The sequence below is a fragment of the Pezoporus wallicus genome, unplaced genomic scaffold (assembly GCF_028554395.1).
Source record: "Pezoporus wallicus isolate ANWC-B61680 ecotype Strahan unplaced genomic scaffold, APGP_CSIRO_Pwel_v1 contig_4191, whole genome shotgun sequence".
In the NCBI taxonomy this organism is placed as follows: Eukaryota; Metazoa; Chordata; class Aves; order Psittaciformes; family Psittacidae; genus Pezoporus; species Pezoporus wallicus.
Genome location: NW_026641383.1, coordinates 7,377,516 through 7,395,433, shown reverse-complemented (window position 1 = coordinate 7,395,433; position 17,918 = coordinate 7,377,516). Strand labels below are relative to the sequence as shown.

At 41.0% G+C, this 17,918-nt stretch overlaps 1 long non-coding RNA gene across 2 annotated transcripts; it reads left to right on the top strand.

Moving 5' to 3' along the window:
* The first annotated feature begins 3,363 nt into the window (after positions 1-3,363).
* Positions 3,364-16,857, top strand: LOC130606807 (uncharacterized). 2 transcript variants are annotated; one of them, XR_008974058.1, is made up of 5 exons: positions 3,364-4,122; positions 12,734-12,819; positions 13,438-13,552; positions 15,725-15,846; positions 16,727-16,857. It is a non-coding gene; the product is annotated as an uncharacterized LOC130606807 (long non-coding RNA). The 2 variants fall into 2 exon arrangements; XR_008974057.1 differs by having other exon boundaries at positions 15,626-15,846.
* The last annotated feature ends 1,061 nt before the right edge of the window (positions 16,858-17,918 follow it).

Genomic DNA, 17,918 nt, shown 5'->3' with positions numbered 1-17,918 from the left:
GAACAGAGGACTAATTCCAAAACAATTTTCTTTCGCTTGCTCATCTTGGAAATCAATAAACTAAAGGGGTTTTATGTTGGAAAAGGAAAGGAATAGAAACCCAATTACTATTTAGGCTTTTCTTGGAGAGGTGATATTATGAAGCAGCTTGTAGGAAACTGCAGCTTTTGGTTTTAGGCAAATGGCATTCTGTGTAAAGTAAAAGCTCTAACATTCTCCCCAAGTTTTTTAAGGACAAGTTTGTAGCTTCCGGATTCTATGTGCTGTAAATGATTAATGTGTAAGCAATTTGGTCCAGTTCATTAAAGCTCTTGATTTTTGTTTTCTTCCAGGTTTTCACAGTCAGCTCCTTGATTTAGAGATGTTTTTTCTGTTGTAAGCCTTACTGTCTTTTCAATCCTCTTTTTTAGTTCACCATAAATTAATGTTCAGCCTTTGGCAAGCTATATTTTTAAAATGCTACGTATTTTAAATGCCTTTTTTCTGTCATACCTGTGACTAAACTTGGTCTTTGGTCACGCTCCTTTGTGGCTGCCATTTTCCACTCTGAAGGGAGAATTAGGACTAAGAAAGAAGCAGAATTTCTATTCTTAGAATCCTTTTTCCCTTGTGAGAATCCTCTGGACAGCTTTAGTTTAAGGGAATATCCCTGCAAGCCGTGTTGCTATGTGTCCAGGGTACCAAGAAGCAATTTATTTTGTAGGCAGGATAGAATGAGGAACTTGTCATCCCAGTCTAAAAAGGACACAGAGCAAAATCATCCTACCCCAAAGCAAATGGAGGTGTTGTGGGCCTGAAATTCTTGGGAATTTCCTGCTCTAAAAAAGCAGTAGGTTAGAGGCGGTTAAGTGCACAGTTACGTGGTAGATGAGACTCCTCCATTGTCAGTGATGGTAGCTAAGGACAAGGTACAGCTCTACCAGAAGGAAAAGATACAACCTTTCAGAACCTTTGGAAAGCAGAAGCTTGCTATTGGTGTAGGGTGGTTTGTGAGCAAGAAGAGTTCAAGTCCTCCAAAGAATGAATTAAAGAGAAGGAGACACTGTGTGAACCTCTTGCTACGACTGGTTAACAGTACTGCAACAGAAACCGCCGCACATCCCTTTTGTGACAGAGGTCACCACACTTCCAAGGGGGATGTCAGTGACACCTTCAAAGTCAAAAGTTAACAGGGAGAACTTCACTTCTCCCTGGAAGCAACCATTGCCAAAATAACTCCAGTTACTTCCCAAAATGCGACTTGCGCAAGAAGGTGCTAGCAGCTACAGATGGCCAATGCATGCACCTTGATGGACAGGCTGTTTATAATTGCCTCTTTCCTTACGGAACTGCAGGAAAGATGCCTGGATGTGTTTTCTTACCATGGAATTAGATTTCACTAATTTGGGAAATGCAGGTCTTAAGAACTGCCTGTGCAGAGAAAATTGGTAATGAGAAGCATGTGTTCTGCTGTAAGTGTTCCAGTGAACTGTCTGGAGCAGAATGCAAGCCTGGATTATCGCAGTGTGACAGTGTTGTACAGATGCAAACCTGGTGTGCCTTTAACTGTTTTAACCTCATTACAAACCTGGTTGGAACATCAGTGTATTTGCAGGGTCTCTAGTTAGATTCTTTTTCCCCTTCCAGGATTTTATATGAAGGCAACTTTTTCTGACCCATCTGTTGGACAAGTTATTTCTGAGAAGCCTTTTTATAGTTTTGATTAAGTCAAACTTCTTAGTCTTGCCTTAAAAAATAAAATACTGGCCTTTGCAACTGCAGCTATAGGAAGGAAATATAGTGATTTAGCAAAGTGTCACCTAATAGCAATTAGCCTTAAACCCAAATCTATCTAATATGTCCTAGATTGTAAGTGGAAAAGGACTTTTGGTTCTGAATCTCAGTTCTAAGTCGCATGTCAGCATACAACCTACAAAACTGAAAAAGGATTTCTAGGGCAGTGTACATGAAATAAAATTGCACTTTTCATCTGCTAAGTGTTTTGCTTTGTTTAAAATTGCTAGTTTTAAGGTTGCAAGAAGTTGGACAATTATTTTATGTGGATTGTTTCAGCTGAGCAAGGTTGCAGTTATTGCAGAATAATGATTTTTTTAGTGATTTTTTTTTTTTTGGTAGAGGGGTTCTATGAGTTTGGTAAAATACTCCATAAAATCCATGGTTAAATAGAGATGCTACTTCCTCTTCCAGCAGAGATATTCATCCCAGTTTCATGTTTCCCCACATGAAAATAATTAGCATGTAATGTTAATATTTGTAATAGATTCATAAACCTTAAGGGGAGAAGGGTATCCTTCATGTGATCCTCAATAGATCACTCAAGTGTGGTCAATAATTCATTAGCAGCAATCTCCGTTCCATTTAACACTTACCACTAACAAGTTTTTTATCCTTTCCAACTGTACCAAGAAGTAGTCCAGAAGGTTGAATTGTGGAGGAGGTCAAAATAACACCCAAAATAGTTTAATATAAAGGTACTCAGCAGAAACCACATCTAAAGCAACCTTATTTTTAATACAGAACTGTAGTGTGTTGTGTAAGCCTGTCTGTCCTGGCTAGTTGAGAGGCACAGTGAGGAGCCCTTCAGTAAATACTGTAGTAGTACCATGGCCATTAATGAATTTCTTTCCAAATATTTCTTAGAGCTCATTGCTCAGAGCAGCAGGAAATGTGTCCTGCTTGTAGGAGTAAAGAGTGAGAAAGAATGAGAAAAGTACTTTTACTTCAGAATTTTTAGCAGTTTCTGACTGGCAGTACATAGAGCTTGGTGAACTGGTGACTACAGTTTGTATTTCATCTTGGTTTGGGATGATCACTTTACTATCATTTGGAATAGCTGTTCAGCCTGGAGAAGAGAAGCTGTGTGGAGACCTCGGAGCACCTTCCAATATAGGAAGGGCGTCGACAAGGAGGCTGGGGAGGGACTCTTCATTAGGGACTGTAGTGATAGGACAAGGGGTGATGGGTTCAAACTGAAACAGGGGAAGTTCAGGTTAGATATAAGGAAGAAGTTCTTTACTGTGAGGGTGGTGAGCCACTGGGGCAAGCTGTCCCATCCCTGGCAGTGTTCAAGGCCAGGTTGGACAGAGCCTTGGGTGACATGGTCTAGTGTGAGGCATCCCTGCCATGGTGGAGGGATTGGAACTAGATCTTAAGGTCCTTTCCTACCCAAACCATTCTATGATTCTATGAATAGTGAATTATGGCCAAATTCTATTTTTACTTGCATGAGGAGTTCCACTACTTCCCTATGCACATGAGGAAGTGTAGGAAAAGGAAATGTTCCTATGAATACTGCTGTATTTGGCACAACCTGAAATACATTTAGTGGTTTTAGCTTTTCTAGACTGAGAAATCAACTCTGAAAGCAAACCAACAATAGAGGAGTTCATGATTTATTTTTTTTAAAGCCACACATTGTCCTATCTTATTCAGAGCAGAATTTTTCCAACAACCAAATTCTATGACAGTCTGGTTTTCAGAGTTATGTCATAAAAATTATAGTCAAATCTATTATGGTAGTCTAGACTGCTCACAAAAGGGGAACTCAAGGGAAAGAGTGGAGATTTTCTCATGGAAATAGATAATGGGAAGACTAAAATGTTTCATCTACTTTAAATAAGTGTTATAGTCTATAACCTTTTAGAATAGTTTAGTTGCTTTTTGGAAAGCGCAAAAAAAGAGGGATACAATAAATTGTTCCAGAAGAAAATGTGCTATTGTTAGTCCTGCTCTGCTGGGGTGGTGATAAGAGCTTGTAAAAGCTGTGTGTTATTTCAGAAGTAGTCCAGAAGCAAAGCTTTTCTTCTCTCCAACATGTATGCTTGTCCTCTATGGGAGAGATTAATAGCTTGTCACAGAAACACAAGCCAAGCTGTCTAGTTTAGCTGGAATGAAAGGATTCCAATTTCTGAAATCCTGAATGGAACAGCTTTTCAAAGTGGCAAACAAAGACATCTCCTTGGCTGACGCCGTGTTGCCTGTGGTGGAGATCAGGGAACAGCTTTACAAGCAGGGCCTGGAGGAAGGATTTGTTTGAATCTTCCCAGCCTGACACTACATCTTCCTCTACCTCCTGACACTGGGTGGAACAAGGTGCACGTGAGTCAAAGTCTGCAGAATCAGGTGAGAGATTTCTATCAAGAACTTAATGCTATGCATTACAGCAGTAATTTGTGAGCCAGGGACCATTGCAGGTACAAACTGGGTCTCAAGGGTGACAGGAATTTTTTCATGTGTGCTGGTATTTGGGTCACAAGCTCGATGAAAGGGGAGAACACAGCCCATCAGGTTTGGGAATGGAAGCTGTGAAATGTTGCAGTAGCAGGGTCATCCCTTGTGACTTCTGGTAATTAGAGAAAATTCACTGATTAATGAGGCCATAGTTTCACATACGCTTTCAGCTAGCACTGAAATCTAACCTGACAAAAGTGATTAGTTTTACCCTGGATATGGATCACTGAGGCTGTAGAAAGCATTTTTTCCAGTAGAGATGGGCATGTAGCTATGATTAAGTGGGAAGAAGGGGGTGACAGAATTGCCTTTCAGCAGTGCAGGTTTATAATGACTTAAACTGTATAAATCCATGAGTTTGGAATACAAAAGCCTAAGGGGGAATAAGGCAATAAAATGTATTCTCTTGCTTTTGAAGCTTTTTACTTCACTTAAACCCTTACTCTACCCAAACTCTTACTCAGATCTTCTGCTGTACCTGCCTGTTTAGATCAAATGAGGACATTCCCAGGTCAACAACCATCTGAGCAGGTAGTGATGTTTGCCCTTCTTCCTTCATACTGTGCTACTATTGAAATATAATGCACTATAACTCCCCTCAAAAGGCTACAACTAAAAAACCAACTGACATACAAATACAAATAAAGTCATTTCAGATACACAGGGAGGTTTTGAGTTAAAAAAAAAACACCTAAAATTCACAAGTTAAAATTCTTTGACTTTAGGGAAGTGTTTTTATTTTCTCAGTGCATTGTCCAACATATTCTTTGGGCAACACCATTATTTAAAAACTCATTAGTAGATGGAAATGCTTAGCAGCCTGGATTGGTGGCATAAAGATTAAACTGTATAGGTAAATATTGCTGGTGTATGTGATAGAGAATTGATACAAATGCCATGCAGAGAATGCTGGATTTTCCATAGTCCACAAGAGGTTACTAGAACTGGGCCAGCATTGAGAAAGCCAATAGGAAATAGTTCTTGTGTGTGGAATATAAAATGTATCTCAAGGGATTCATGTGAGGGAAATTTCATTACTTGGAAATGTAAATCTTAATACAGTAGAAACTGTAAGGGGGACAGTTCTGTACAGATTTGGTCATTTCTCCCTCTTTTTTTATCTTTAGTGAAATGATTCTCTTTAGGGAATGTAGGTAGAGTGAAAGTTGGTACTTCACATACTTCTTATTTTAATAGGAGGAAGGAACAGGGAGAGCAGTGAAAAAGCTCCTGATTGTTCTAAGGTAACATTTGCAGAACATCAGTTTCCCAGTAGCTAGATGAGATTGGTGACACTGACAGAGTCTGGGTGCAGCCCAGTGATCATCAGAAATGTGATGACTGCATCAGAAAGGACACAAACGTGTGATGAGACAGGCTGGAGGTCAGGAGTCAGGGAAGTCCACTTCAGCTGGGGAGAGCAGGGGCAAGACCATGCACAGACCTACCTACACAGCTCAGGAAAGGACTAAGGGCTTCAGCCTGAGTTTAAATGGGTCAGAGCACAGTGTGTGTGGGTTGGGGTCTCAGATGAGGCTGTTCAGGGCAATTCAGGCCTGTTGATGCACTCAGAGTCCAAATAGACTCTTCACTTTTCTAGGTAACTTCTATTAGAAGAATTGCATTTTATATGGGAGGAAAAACACCCTACTTTCCTCTTGGATTAAGCTTTAGCCACTAATTTTCACCTCAGTAGAGCTCCCTGTTATAGACAGATTAAACAGTGCCAAGTGCTGCTCTCATTAAGAGCACCTGAACAGCATATTCTTTGTATAAGGTTTACTCTTCCTATTAATTGAGGTTAATTGTAGCTTTGCAGTAGCTACCCACAAGAGGGGAGGAAAAAAAGTGTTTCTACCTCTGAGCTATACTACTTAAAGTTTTCACTAAGAAGGTACCATCAGTTTTAGCAGTTCAAGGGACAGTGCACCCCCACAAAGCCAAAGATGATGCTATCTCCCCAGAAAATTACCCAGTCTGAAAATAATGTAGGAAAGAAGTCTCACAACATTCACACAAAGTGAGAGTTGAGAAGTCTGAATGTTGGGTTCCCCATGTTTGCAGAGGAAATATCTTTGACCTGAAACTGTGAAGTCACATGTTAGCTAGAAGATGACTGTCACAACAGGTGAGATCGCAGCCTTGGAAGGCATTCATAGAATCATAGAATCATAGAATAGTTAGGGCTGGAAAGGACTTTAAGATCATCCAGTTCCAATCCCCCTTCCATGAGCAGGGATGCCTCACACTAGACCATGTCACCCGAGGCTCTATCCAGCCTGTCCTTGAACACTGCCAGGGATGGAGCATTCACCACTTCTTTGGGCAACCTGTTCCAGTGCCTCACCACCCTCACGGTAAAGAACTTGTTCCTTATACCTAACTTGAACTTCCCCTGTCCAAGTTTGAACCCATTACCTCTTGTCCTATCACTACAATCAGCATAGTTCAGAGAAGCTGACAAGGCTCCAAAGGAGCAGTTTTTGTTCTGGGTTTGGGTTGGGTTTTTTTTCCTCTCTGGAGATTGTACCCAGCATTTATCAATAGAGTTAATTTCATTTTGTATTTCTGCTCATTGTTCTGAGATAATAAATTGTCTCTGTGGCAAGAGTTGCTAAAATACTGAAGTATGGCATTTGTTTCCCTTCCTTGACTACAGAAAAACCCTTTGAATAGTAGTCTCTGACCCAAGGAACCTAATTTCATCAACTATCATAGAATCATAGAATAGTTAGGGTTGGAAAGGACCTTAAGATCATCCAGTTCCAACCCCCCTGCCATGGGCAGGGACACCTCACACTAAACCATGTCACCCAAGGCTCTGTCCAACCTGGCCTTGAACGCTGCCAGGGATGGAGCATTCACAACCTCCCTGGGCAACCCATTCCAGTGCCTCATCACCCTTACAGTAAAGAATTTCTTCCTTATATCCAACCTCAACTTCCCCTGTTTCAGTTTTGGCCCATTATCCTTTGTCCTATCACTACAGTCCCTAGTGAAGAGTCCCTCCCCAGCATCCTTGTAGGCCCCCTTCAAATACTGGAAGGCTGCTCTGAGGTCTCCATGCAGCCTTTTCTTCTCCAGGCTGAACAACTATAAATGCTGTGACTTTTGTTCCTTCAGAAAATAAAATGGAGGACCTTGGAAAGTCCTTGGAACTTGCTGCTGACCAGCCTGCAAACTCAAAATGCCTCCTATTTCTGTCACAGTGCTTCCTATTTTACTACCTTATCTTTGTAATGCTCTTCATGCTCCCTTTGTTAATACAGACGTTTTTAGTGATATTTTGGAAGTACAGTGTTATGTTACTTGTACTGGAAGAAAACTTTCCACCAAATGTTCCTGTATAGGTTTCTGTAGCCTGGAGGGGAATGGTCAGCCAGGTATATAAGGAAATACCCAGTAACAGGGGTATTTTACTGTTCAGCTCTACCTTGTTTCTGAAACACTTGTAACTCTAACCATCATTATTCTTTTTGTCAGCCAGTACTTTGTGCTTTCCATTTTAGCAACACTCATTGCCAAAGAGCAATTTCACTTGTAGATCCTCCTCCTATCTCCTGCTGAGTTAAACTTCTTGGTCTGTTTCTGATCCATCCCTTTCCCTCTTCTTTAGAGACCATGGGATCTGAACTTTGAACAAATCTTTTCCCATTTGCCTCTTTGTGTGGTTAAAAGCCACCAGAATTTCTGGTTTATAGAGGTTCACCTACCACAAGTCTACCCTCAGATTACTACCAATGTGAAATTACAAATTGCTCTTTGAAATAAAAGTTGAGTGTTTGTACACCAATGTTAAGTATGCTGTTGTTTTACAGTTCAGTACTCTGTCAACCGTGTTAGGGTAAAATTCATGTCCCATGAAGTTCCAAGCCTGTCCTGTGCATGTGGGCTTACAATCACAGTGTAGCCTTAGCAAAGGCATTACTATATCCCATGTGTGTAATTTAAGGAGAAATCCACTGAATCTTCTTGTCTCAGAAGTTGTGGGGAGATGGGATTAGCCAGAAAGTAATCTGGTCCTAATAGAATGAGATCTGCTGTCACACCTGATCTCACATTTGTGCTACCAGAGCTCAAAGACAGTTTTCCACCAACTGCTTTTGGGCCGGGATTTCTCTCAGTAGTGTGACAAGGTTATCCATCATCAGTTCATTTCTGGGTTTATATGGTCATCCTTCATGAGATACAAAGATACCCTCTTGGTGCAGTCATTGGAGAAATGTCCCATGCTACTGCTTTCCTTTTAGTTGACTCCTGAAGATACCCGGTTTGTCTTTTTGTATGCTCTGCTTTCTGTCAGCGTCAGGAGATCACCACTGACAGGACACCTTGTGAGAAGCAGAACCTCAACACCAGGTAACTTCTGCTTCTGCAGAGTGGAACACAGACAGTTTACTCAGCAGGATACAAATTTCTCTTATCTAGAGGGCAAGTACAGTGACTGTGGTCTGTTTCCACCATGCAGCCCTATCAGTACTGTTACATGTCACTTAAAGACATTGCTAATCCCTGGTACTACTTTTTTTCAGAGCTGCCAACTAAGCTTTTTCTATGATCATTTGCTAATCCGTTTAAATCAAAATGAGGTGAGTTACTATAAACAACTCCAGTAGCAGGTATACACCACTGCAGCTCACCTCAGCAGAATGTGTTAGAGAAACTGTGAGTTAGGTGGAGATACAGTCAGGATGAATTCGTATGTCCTGGAGATAGACGCTTCTGCTTCAGCTGCCCATTAACTTCCTGATGTCTCTGATTCCCTCCTCAGCCCTTTGTGGGATGATCGAAATTGTGAAGGCTGCCTTCAAATTGCCTTCCTCAGCAAAGCAGCTCTTCAGAGGAGGAGCAGTTACATTTCACTGAGTCTGTGCTGCCTTTGTTGAGTTTTAAGATGATGTGCAATGAGAAGGTGGAGATGTGCAACAAGAAGGTGGAGACGTGCAATGAGAAGGTGGAGATGTGCAGAAGGCAAGGACTTAAAAAGCTTTGTGTACAAAGAATGTATCTGTGCTATTTGCTACCACCACATGTAGTCTAGACTTTGACAATGGAGCATCAAGCTCCATTTCCAGAGAAATACAGTGTCCTGTCCTTTTCTTCTGTATTTTCAGAAACCAGCTGAGCAAGAGTTGCTGGCTCTCAAAAGCTACACCAACAGGTAAACCAAATCCTCTGGCATATCTTCAGAGGACCATTACTTGACATGAGATTGGATCAGTCAATTTGAAGGTGTATGACTTTCAAAAGGCACTGTTGAGCAACATGTGCTTGCCTGCAGCCTGCTTTGAGAGGGGGATTTGAATGAACCGTGGCTTCACAGGACAATAAAGCTGGTTTTAGTGCACCTAGGACTGAGTCAAACCAGAGCGGACTCATGATGCTAAGCAGGGCTTTATTCGAGTTCACTCTGCCAGACCAAATGTATTATTACTAACATTTTGCTATGCTGAACATAGCATGTCTTCCTGCAGCAGGCAGAAACACCCCATCACGTGTTCAAGCTAATGCAACAGGAGTAGGTCATGAGGGTCAAATATGTACTGCCAGGTAAGCTGAGATCAGTGAATTTAGAGCCTGATGGTTGTTAGTGACAAGTGGGAAATTGTCTCCTGTGACTGTTGACCATATTACTGCTGTCCACTTCAACCTGGAAATGCTTTGTGGCTGCCTGTGCTGTTCAGGAATTAAGGCTAACAGCCCAGCTATCCATTCCTGTCACAAACCTAGGATATTCACCCTACAAAATGGTGTTATCATACTATAGCTTTGGAAACATGGAACTGAATTTCATTAAGTCCTTTAGTTATGCTGATTCTATTTCTTTGCAGCAGTGAGCAAATACCTGTTATTTGTGGTTTTCTCTGTAAAATTGTAAGTATTTCCTTCAAAATAGTCTGTTGTGAAATGTCCCAGACTAAATGTCCCACTTTTTAATCAGAGTCCTTAGTTGGACTTTACACCTAATCTGCTATAACTAGGGTTTGTGTGGAAAAGCACTTCCACTGCTGGCTGCATATTCCCTATTCTCCCCTTGCAGTGGATCTAGCCAGCACGTGACAGTAGAAACCAAATCAGTTTTCCTTTCAGATCAACCTCTTGAACTGATCTGCATGATCAGTAGATCTCCTGAGGGCTGGAGAGTCAAGCACTACCTGAGGCTTTGCCTGCAGTTGTTCTGGATTAGAGGAATAATCAAGATGCTCTTACTTTGAACTTTTTAGTTCAGGAGTTTGTGACTTAGTGGAGGAAAACATTCCTGCTTCTGTATCCCAGCCCATTAGACCTGGCTGCTGCTTTATTTTTCATAATTATTTGGTAAATTAGTTGCTATTAAAATAATGAAACTGTTTGTGTTATTTACCGTTTTTCTCATGTTATTAAGCTGTAATTTGACCAACAGATACGAGCATAATTTACCCTATGATTGCTCAACTTTTAATATGTGCTTCTGCAGTGATTAACAGCTATAAAAAGAAGTGGTTTGCCCTGTAAAGTGACATGATGTCATAATATTTCTTTGAAAATCTAAAATTAAGTCTCATTAAATCCTATAATTATGTAGCTATAGGTTATCTTTGGAACTTAAGAAATGGAGTTGGGTAGCTTGATTCTTTCTTTCTGTAGTATTCCAAGAACTCTGTCAGTATTGTACAAGAGCACCATCATGCTTTGCAAGAACACAAGAGAGATTTCCCCTATGCTGTATTTCAGTGTCATTCACTTCCTTTGTTCCCTTTTCTTTCCAAGAACTAAGGTTTTCCAACAGCTTTGTAATAGCAAGCAAACAACTGCTATGTTTCAGGAGTGTGTATTCTTGAAATGATGAACCCAATTTATCTATATGTAGTGCCTATATTTCTGGTTGTTTAGAAAGATGCTCTGTAGAACCTGATAACTCACAACTGTCTCCGTCATAAATGATTTACAGAAGTATGCTCTGAAGTATGCCTGTAGACAAACTGATTCAGTTGCAAATATTTAGGCGTTTTTGGCCTTTAAAACCTCTTATATGCTGGGTATGTCTGTTTGACTCGGCACTGAAAGGATGTGCATTTCATAGATGCTATTGGAAGATTGGTTGTAAGCTATTAGGGTTTTTTTGCTTTAGGCAAATATTTAGAGCTCTTGGGTTTTTCCTTGTCAAACTTGCTTTAAAGGTTTGATTATTTTCTGTTTCTTTTCAATCTTGTTCTAAAATAAAGTGTTGCTTTCTCCCTTGTGAGTCTAACCTGAGTCGTGGTACTTCTACTTTCTGTTACTTTCTAAGGCACAAGATATTTCCGTAATTGTGTTTCCTGGCATTTCATTGTCATAGATTTACCTGGCAAAGTTAAGTTTCACCACCAGGTTTATAGCTTGCATCTAACACTGTGGGGCCTTTTCATGTTGGATTCAATTTTGCAGTGTTGAACAACTTCTACTTGGTATTTGTAACCAGTTGTTACAAGTATACAAGAAGCTTAAAACAAAATGTTGAATCTATGTATTTCCTAACTTTATCATAGGATTATTTGCTATTGGCATGTGTATAATAGATTTTTCCAATGCTATATATTATTTTAATGTGGTTTTTAGAACACACTATTTAAATATTATAGTGTTTTAAGATTGACTGCTTTTAGGTTAGAGGGATGTATAACAACACTATGTGAATAGGTGATTCTCTGATTCTGTGACATTACAATAAATATTGTGATGAATATAGTGAAATAAATGGTTTGTGCCATCTACTGGTCTGGATAGGATCTGCATTGCAGTTCAGAGCCTGACTTGTGTCTTTAAAGTGTAGGTACTGTGTGATAAAAGAAGGAAACTCACCATAAATAGCATGTATTTCATTATTATGTCTTCTCTGTATTAAGTGCTAAATAGCAGTAAACACGATAATGGAAAGTTTGAATTAGTACATGAATCTTTTTCCCACCCCTGCCTTCCCAACCATGCCAGGCAACTTCTTTATGCCCGTTCTCATAGAGACTGGAAATGTTTCTTACAGGCGGGTCAGTTGTATTCTAACAGAATTTAATGGCCAAAGTTGCTGGTGTGGAGTGGACTGTGCTGTGCATGTGAACATGGTTTGTCTAGACATGTTAGAGGAAGTCAGATCTTTCTATACTAATCATAATTACAATATATTCCATTCTCACTTTTATTTGTAATAGAGTATTTAACCCCCCCCACATTCTCCCTTATGGATTTTCTCTGATGTTTATGTCAGTGGTAAGCCTGTCAGGATGGGGAGACCTTCACTATAGCACAGTGCAGTGTTACATAAGGCCTTTTAGCTGAAACCTCTTTGTATCCTACAGCCTAATAATAGGCTATTGTGTTTCCTGTGATTTTTATAAAGCTCAGATGCCTCATTCAGTTCTTACTTGTTTCATTATCATCAGGGTTATCACTCTGTGTAATACTTCTTGTGTATATTCTGGTTATAAATATCACTCTGCAATGAGCTTTGTTCCTTTCATTGTTGGTTTTTACTTATTTATCTCTCAAGGGCATAAACAGGGGATCCACAGATGCTCCAGTGTCCCTCTAGTTATGGTTCTGTACAAAGGGAGTCAATCCAAGAAAGAATTAGTGGTAAGTAAACCCCCAAACTTTACAAATCAGATAATTATATGCTTCAGTATCATGTTCAGGGGTCCAGATAGTCACTTGCTTACATGAGCAAAGACTCAATTTCAGATGGAGTGTAGCCTGGAAATGTGGAAGCTCTGGGTCTGCTTCTAGTAAAACACTTCCCTTCATATTGCTTCAGTTTACCCTGTCCATAAGATATGTATTTACCTCACTTGCAAACAGCTTTTAGCTTTGTTGATTAAAAAATACTGTGTAACCAGCAAATAATGTATTTCACAGCTGGTTTTGGTACAAATTATAGTTGATCTAACTGCACTAATTTGAAAAGTTGGAGGGGCAGAAGATTCAAATCCTTCAAGTTCTAGTTAATATGGAATTACCTAAATGCATATCTATGTATTAATAGAAACACATTACCTGCTACAAACACAGGAACAAAAATTACACAGTAAATCAGTTGATGTTAGATTGCACTTTAAAGCCTAAATAGCAATTTAAGCAAAAATAGTATTGATTTCAGCAGGGCAGGATTTTATCTAAGCATGGAAATGTGGATTGAATGCTGTGATGGAGAAAGGTATTAAAATATTCAGCTTTTCCATTTTTGCTTTCTTGCAGGTGGATGCCCAAAAGAGTCATCTTTGCTTCTTTGTGACAGATTGCTCTGCCTGGGAAAATGAACTACAGCAAGTGCACAGTTAACATGAATTTTCATGGGGGGAAAACAAAACAGGTAATTGTTGTGACATTATAGCTACTATAATCAGAGCAATGACTCATTCAAGTGTATAATTGCCCATGTAACTTGTTTCAAGTCAGTTGGGTTCCAACATTCTCGTTTCTATGTACAACTCTTCTTGTCTGTGTATATTTTCCCTTCAAAGTCCACTGCAATTTGCTAGTAAGGATATTAGATATGTTAGGGGAGAAGATATCAAATTGTATCTAAGAATGCTGCAGCTCCATGGCCCCAACTTCAAGCAGTAGCAGGGCTGACACTGTATTTCCAGTAGGACTCTGACACATCTCACTTCTGTCACGAAACTCCTAATTCCTACCTTCCTTCTTATCCCCTCTTTAATGGCTTTTCTTAATACTCTTCTCCTTTTTGTAATACATAAAAGGCTATAAATCTGGGTTAGATTCACTGCACTGAGAAGTATTACAGACAGCAGTTTGGGCAGAAATCTCCATCTAACCTACTTTGTATTGCTGGAAGAGAAGAATGTGCTTTTTCTCTGGGCAAGTTCAAACCCACTTCCTAGTTTTGAAGCAAACTTTCACCTTCTTTAACATACTAAACATGCTTGTCTGCGATCTCTGCAGTTACACTGGAGCAGAGGAAGAATCAAGATGCTTTAACTATGAACATTTTAGTTCAGGAGTTCTTGGCTTAGTGCAGCAAACTGGGAGAAAACAGCTATAGGTGATCCAAAATGTGCAGGTTTATACAAACCTTCTCTTGTAGATACAAGAAAATCACAATTATTTGCAAGTAGTGGTTTTCAACATACTTACACAAGGGTGTTGCTGGCCTGAGTTTCAAAGGGCATGCAGCTCAGTCTAATTCTGTGGATTTACACATACCTGCACAGTACACGTGCACCTATTCGTTGCAAGAAAAGACCCTCTAGTTTAACAGGAACCATTCTTTACCTAGTTTCCAGGGAACTCATGTCAGATGGAGAGTGCTTTTTCACTAGTTATTGTGTTTCTTCTTCTTAAATTACAAAAGTATTTTCTGTTCCTCCACATTTCAGTCTTGCTGTCATGGAAGAGACGGCTGTGTGAAGACCTCAGAGCAGCCTTCCAGTATCTGAAGGGGGCCTACAAAGGTGCTGGAGAGGGACTCTTCACTAGGGGCTGTAGTGATAGGACAAGAGGTAACGGGTTAAAACGTAAACAGGGGAAGTTTAGATTGGATATAAGGAAGAAGTTTTTTACTGTGAGGGTGGTGAGGCACTGGAATGGGCTGCCCAGGGAAGATGGGAATGCTCCATCCCTGGTGGTGTTCAAGGCCAGGTTGGACGAAGCCTTGGGTGACATGGTTTAGTGTGAGGTGTCCCTGCCCATGGAAGGGGGTTGGAACTGGATGATCTTAAGGTCCTTTCCAACCCTAACTGTTCTATGATTCTATTCTTTGATTCTATGATATGATTGGCAAAAGTCCCCCTCCAGCTTATATACCCTATGTGTACATATGTTAGTAAGTACATATATTTAACACAGCATGGACCAAGTTTCCTTCTGAGTGAAATGCCTTAATTCCTTACTGTATGGGGTGTTATTGCATGTGCCCCCAACTTAGGTGGCTTGATAGTGGTTTTGGTAGTATTAAAAAAGCCAGGAATTAAAGCAGGACTTATCCTTAGACCATCTTGCTGGAATTCCAGGAATGAAGAGACAGAGGTTGTCTTCTGCTAGGTACCTTCTTCTGATCCTTCCTTCTGGGTAGGCATATCTTGAAAGCTTTGCTGACTAAGTTTTGTATTCCCAAAAAGAATAACTATCCAACAGAACCCAGACAGAACCCCCCATGTATACTTTCAGAGGTACAAGGTGGCTCACAATGTAGCCTGCTGACAGGGCCAGCTGCTAACATCTTTGTGGTAGGACCTGGGCTCCTTCCAGTCCAGGCACTACTGAGTTGCACTGTCTGAACACTAAATAACTGTAGGTAGGATGCTTCTAGCAAGTCCATCCATTTCAAGACAATGTGTTGGTAAATGTATTGCTTTTATGTTCACATTTAACCCTACCCTCAAGTCCTTGTTTTCTGATGGCATCTTTTACTTCATTTTTTCAGTGATGGGTCTTCCTTTTTTAGCAAAGGGATGTAAAAGTGGTACCTGTCTGTAGAGAGGCTTTGATACAGGAACTGGCAGGTTCTCATTAATCCCAGCAGCAGGGTCGCAAGGTCTGCTACTGCTGTAAAAACATCTGCAGAAGGATTCCTGACACATAGCAGGCTTTCTTTTTGTTGAGACAAGAAAAGAAGCAACAACTGCCAATTCCTGACCCAGATATGTCAGCACACAGCTTATTTTGTATTGGCAGGGTATCCAATGGTGCTGGGGAGGTACTCAAGGATGCTGGAGAGGGACTTTTCATCAGGGACTGTAGTGATAGGACAAGGGGTGATGGGCTCAAATTTAAACAGGGGAAGTTCAGGTTAGGTATAAGGAAGAAGTTCTTTACTGTGAGGGTGGTGAGGCACTGGAATGGATTGCCCAGGGAGGCTGTGAATGTTCCATCCCTGGCAGTGTTCAAGGCCAGGTTGGACAGAGCCTTGGGTGACATGGTTTAGTGTGAGATGTCCCTGCCCACAGCACAGGGGGTTTGAACTGGATGATCTTAAGGTCCTTTCCAACCCAAACCATTCTGTGGTTCTGTAAAGGTGACTAGCATGATGAAGGCCAGCTAGGGTACTGCAGAAGGCTATGAAGAGCCAGTTACAGTGGATCTTAATACGTCCTATCATTTAGTGACAAGGTTAAAAGACAAGTTAAGTGCTCTTTGGGAGGAGAGGTTATAGGATAATACTGGTGTAAGAATTAATCATAGAATCTAAGAATTAATCTCAGAATTAATCATAGAAATCAGTGTCAGTGGAAAAATATGCCCTTAGAACAGCATCATCTGTGAGTACAGACTTCCTGAGGCTATAGGGCCTCTGAGGATCAGTAAAACAGAGAAAAGGGAGCTATGCTCCCACCTCACATGGTGGTGCAGTGTAATGCCCAACCACCAAATACTGGACCAGATTTCAGAAAGGGGATCAAACAGATGGAGGTGCTCCTGGTTTTGCATTGGTGAGAGCACTCAAAGGGAGAGAGTAGTTCCGGGCTTTATGGGAATGCTTTGTTTTGGGAGAGTCCATTAATTATTGTGGATCACTAATAAATAGGGAAGTTGTTCTGGAAGCAATGGTTCCACCATGGACATAACCATCTGGGCTTTGGTAGGCGCTGTTCATCCTAAGGGAGTTCTGCTGACCAGAGAAGGGATGGTAGAGCCTCGGATTCCAAGAAGTCTTATGCTGTTGTTCCCTGTGAGTAAAATATTCACTGCTGTACTGAAATCAAATGGAGTTAATCTCTTGGGATTGTGTTTTGTATCTGAAAGCACAGTGGAGGCAGAACACTGGATGTGGTAAGGCAATAAAATGTGTTATATTCCTACTGTCATTAAACCTAAGCATTACAATGGCTGAGTCTCTAGGGTCTAACAAGCTAGGGACAGCCTCCCCAAATCTTGCATCAAACCCTTCTCAGTCTCATGTCTTCCTTGAGATTGTGCATATTAGGAGGGAAACTTCCCCAACCCACTGCATGAAACCTGTGTTTTGTGTGTTTTACCACCTTCTGTACTGACTGCGCAGCCCTGCCCTTACCAGCAGTCCAAAAAAGTGATCCCAAGCTCCTCCTTTGACCTCATGGCTTCTGGTACTGCTTTTACAGCCAGGTCCTTCACATGCCTGGGATGTTCCAGGACAACAGGGAGCAGATGGCTGGATTTTAAAGCCCAGCTAACTCAGAGACAGGCTGCTTGCTGCTCCTACAAGCTAAAAGGAGCTTAGCACATGGTCCAGCCCTTTGAGGAAGGCTCATGTTAGAAGGGAAGAGAAGGAAAGGGTGATAAAGGAATGAGCATTGTTCAAAGCAGGCATCTGATTCTCCTAGTTTTGACTTCAGAGCAAAGCAGACTGCATGGTCTGAACAGTGGGTGCAGCCCTGCTGTTCCCATGGCTCTGCCCCTCTTCTGCCTCCCCTCTGTGTATGGGGGGGCTAATAACACAACCAAGCAGACACTGCCTGCTCTCCCTGGGGGTCTGACAGGATAGCGAGTAGGAGCTGGATCTTCCACATACCAAAAGCAAAGGTTGGGTGGTAGGAAAGGGACAAGTGTGTGTATCCTTAGGGACAAGTGCGTGTATCCTTCCTTCTAAAGTTGTCTTAAAACATGGGGGGTTATGAAGAAACAGATTTGTGGATTTAAGACATTTCTGCTCCCTTCAGCACATGGCTCTATATTTGGGGCCCTAATTTGCAAAATCAATCACAGATCCACGTGCCAGTTAAGGGAAGAGATTTGACTCC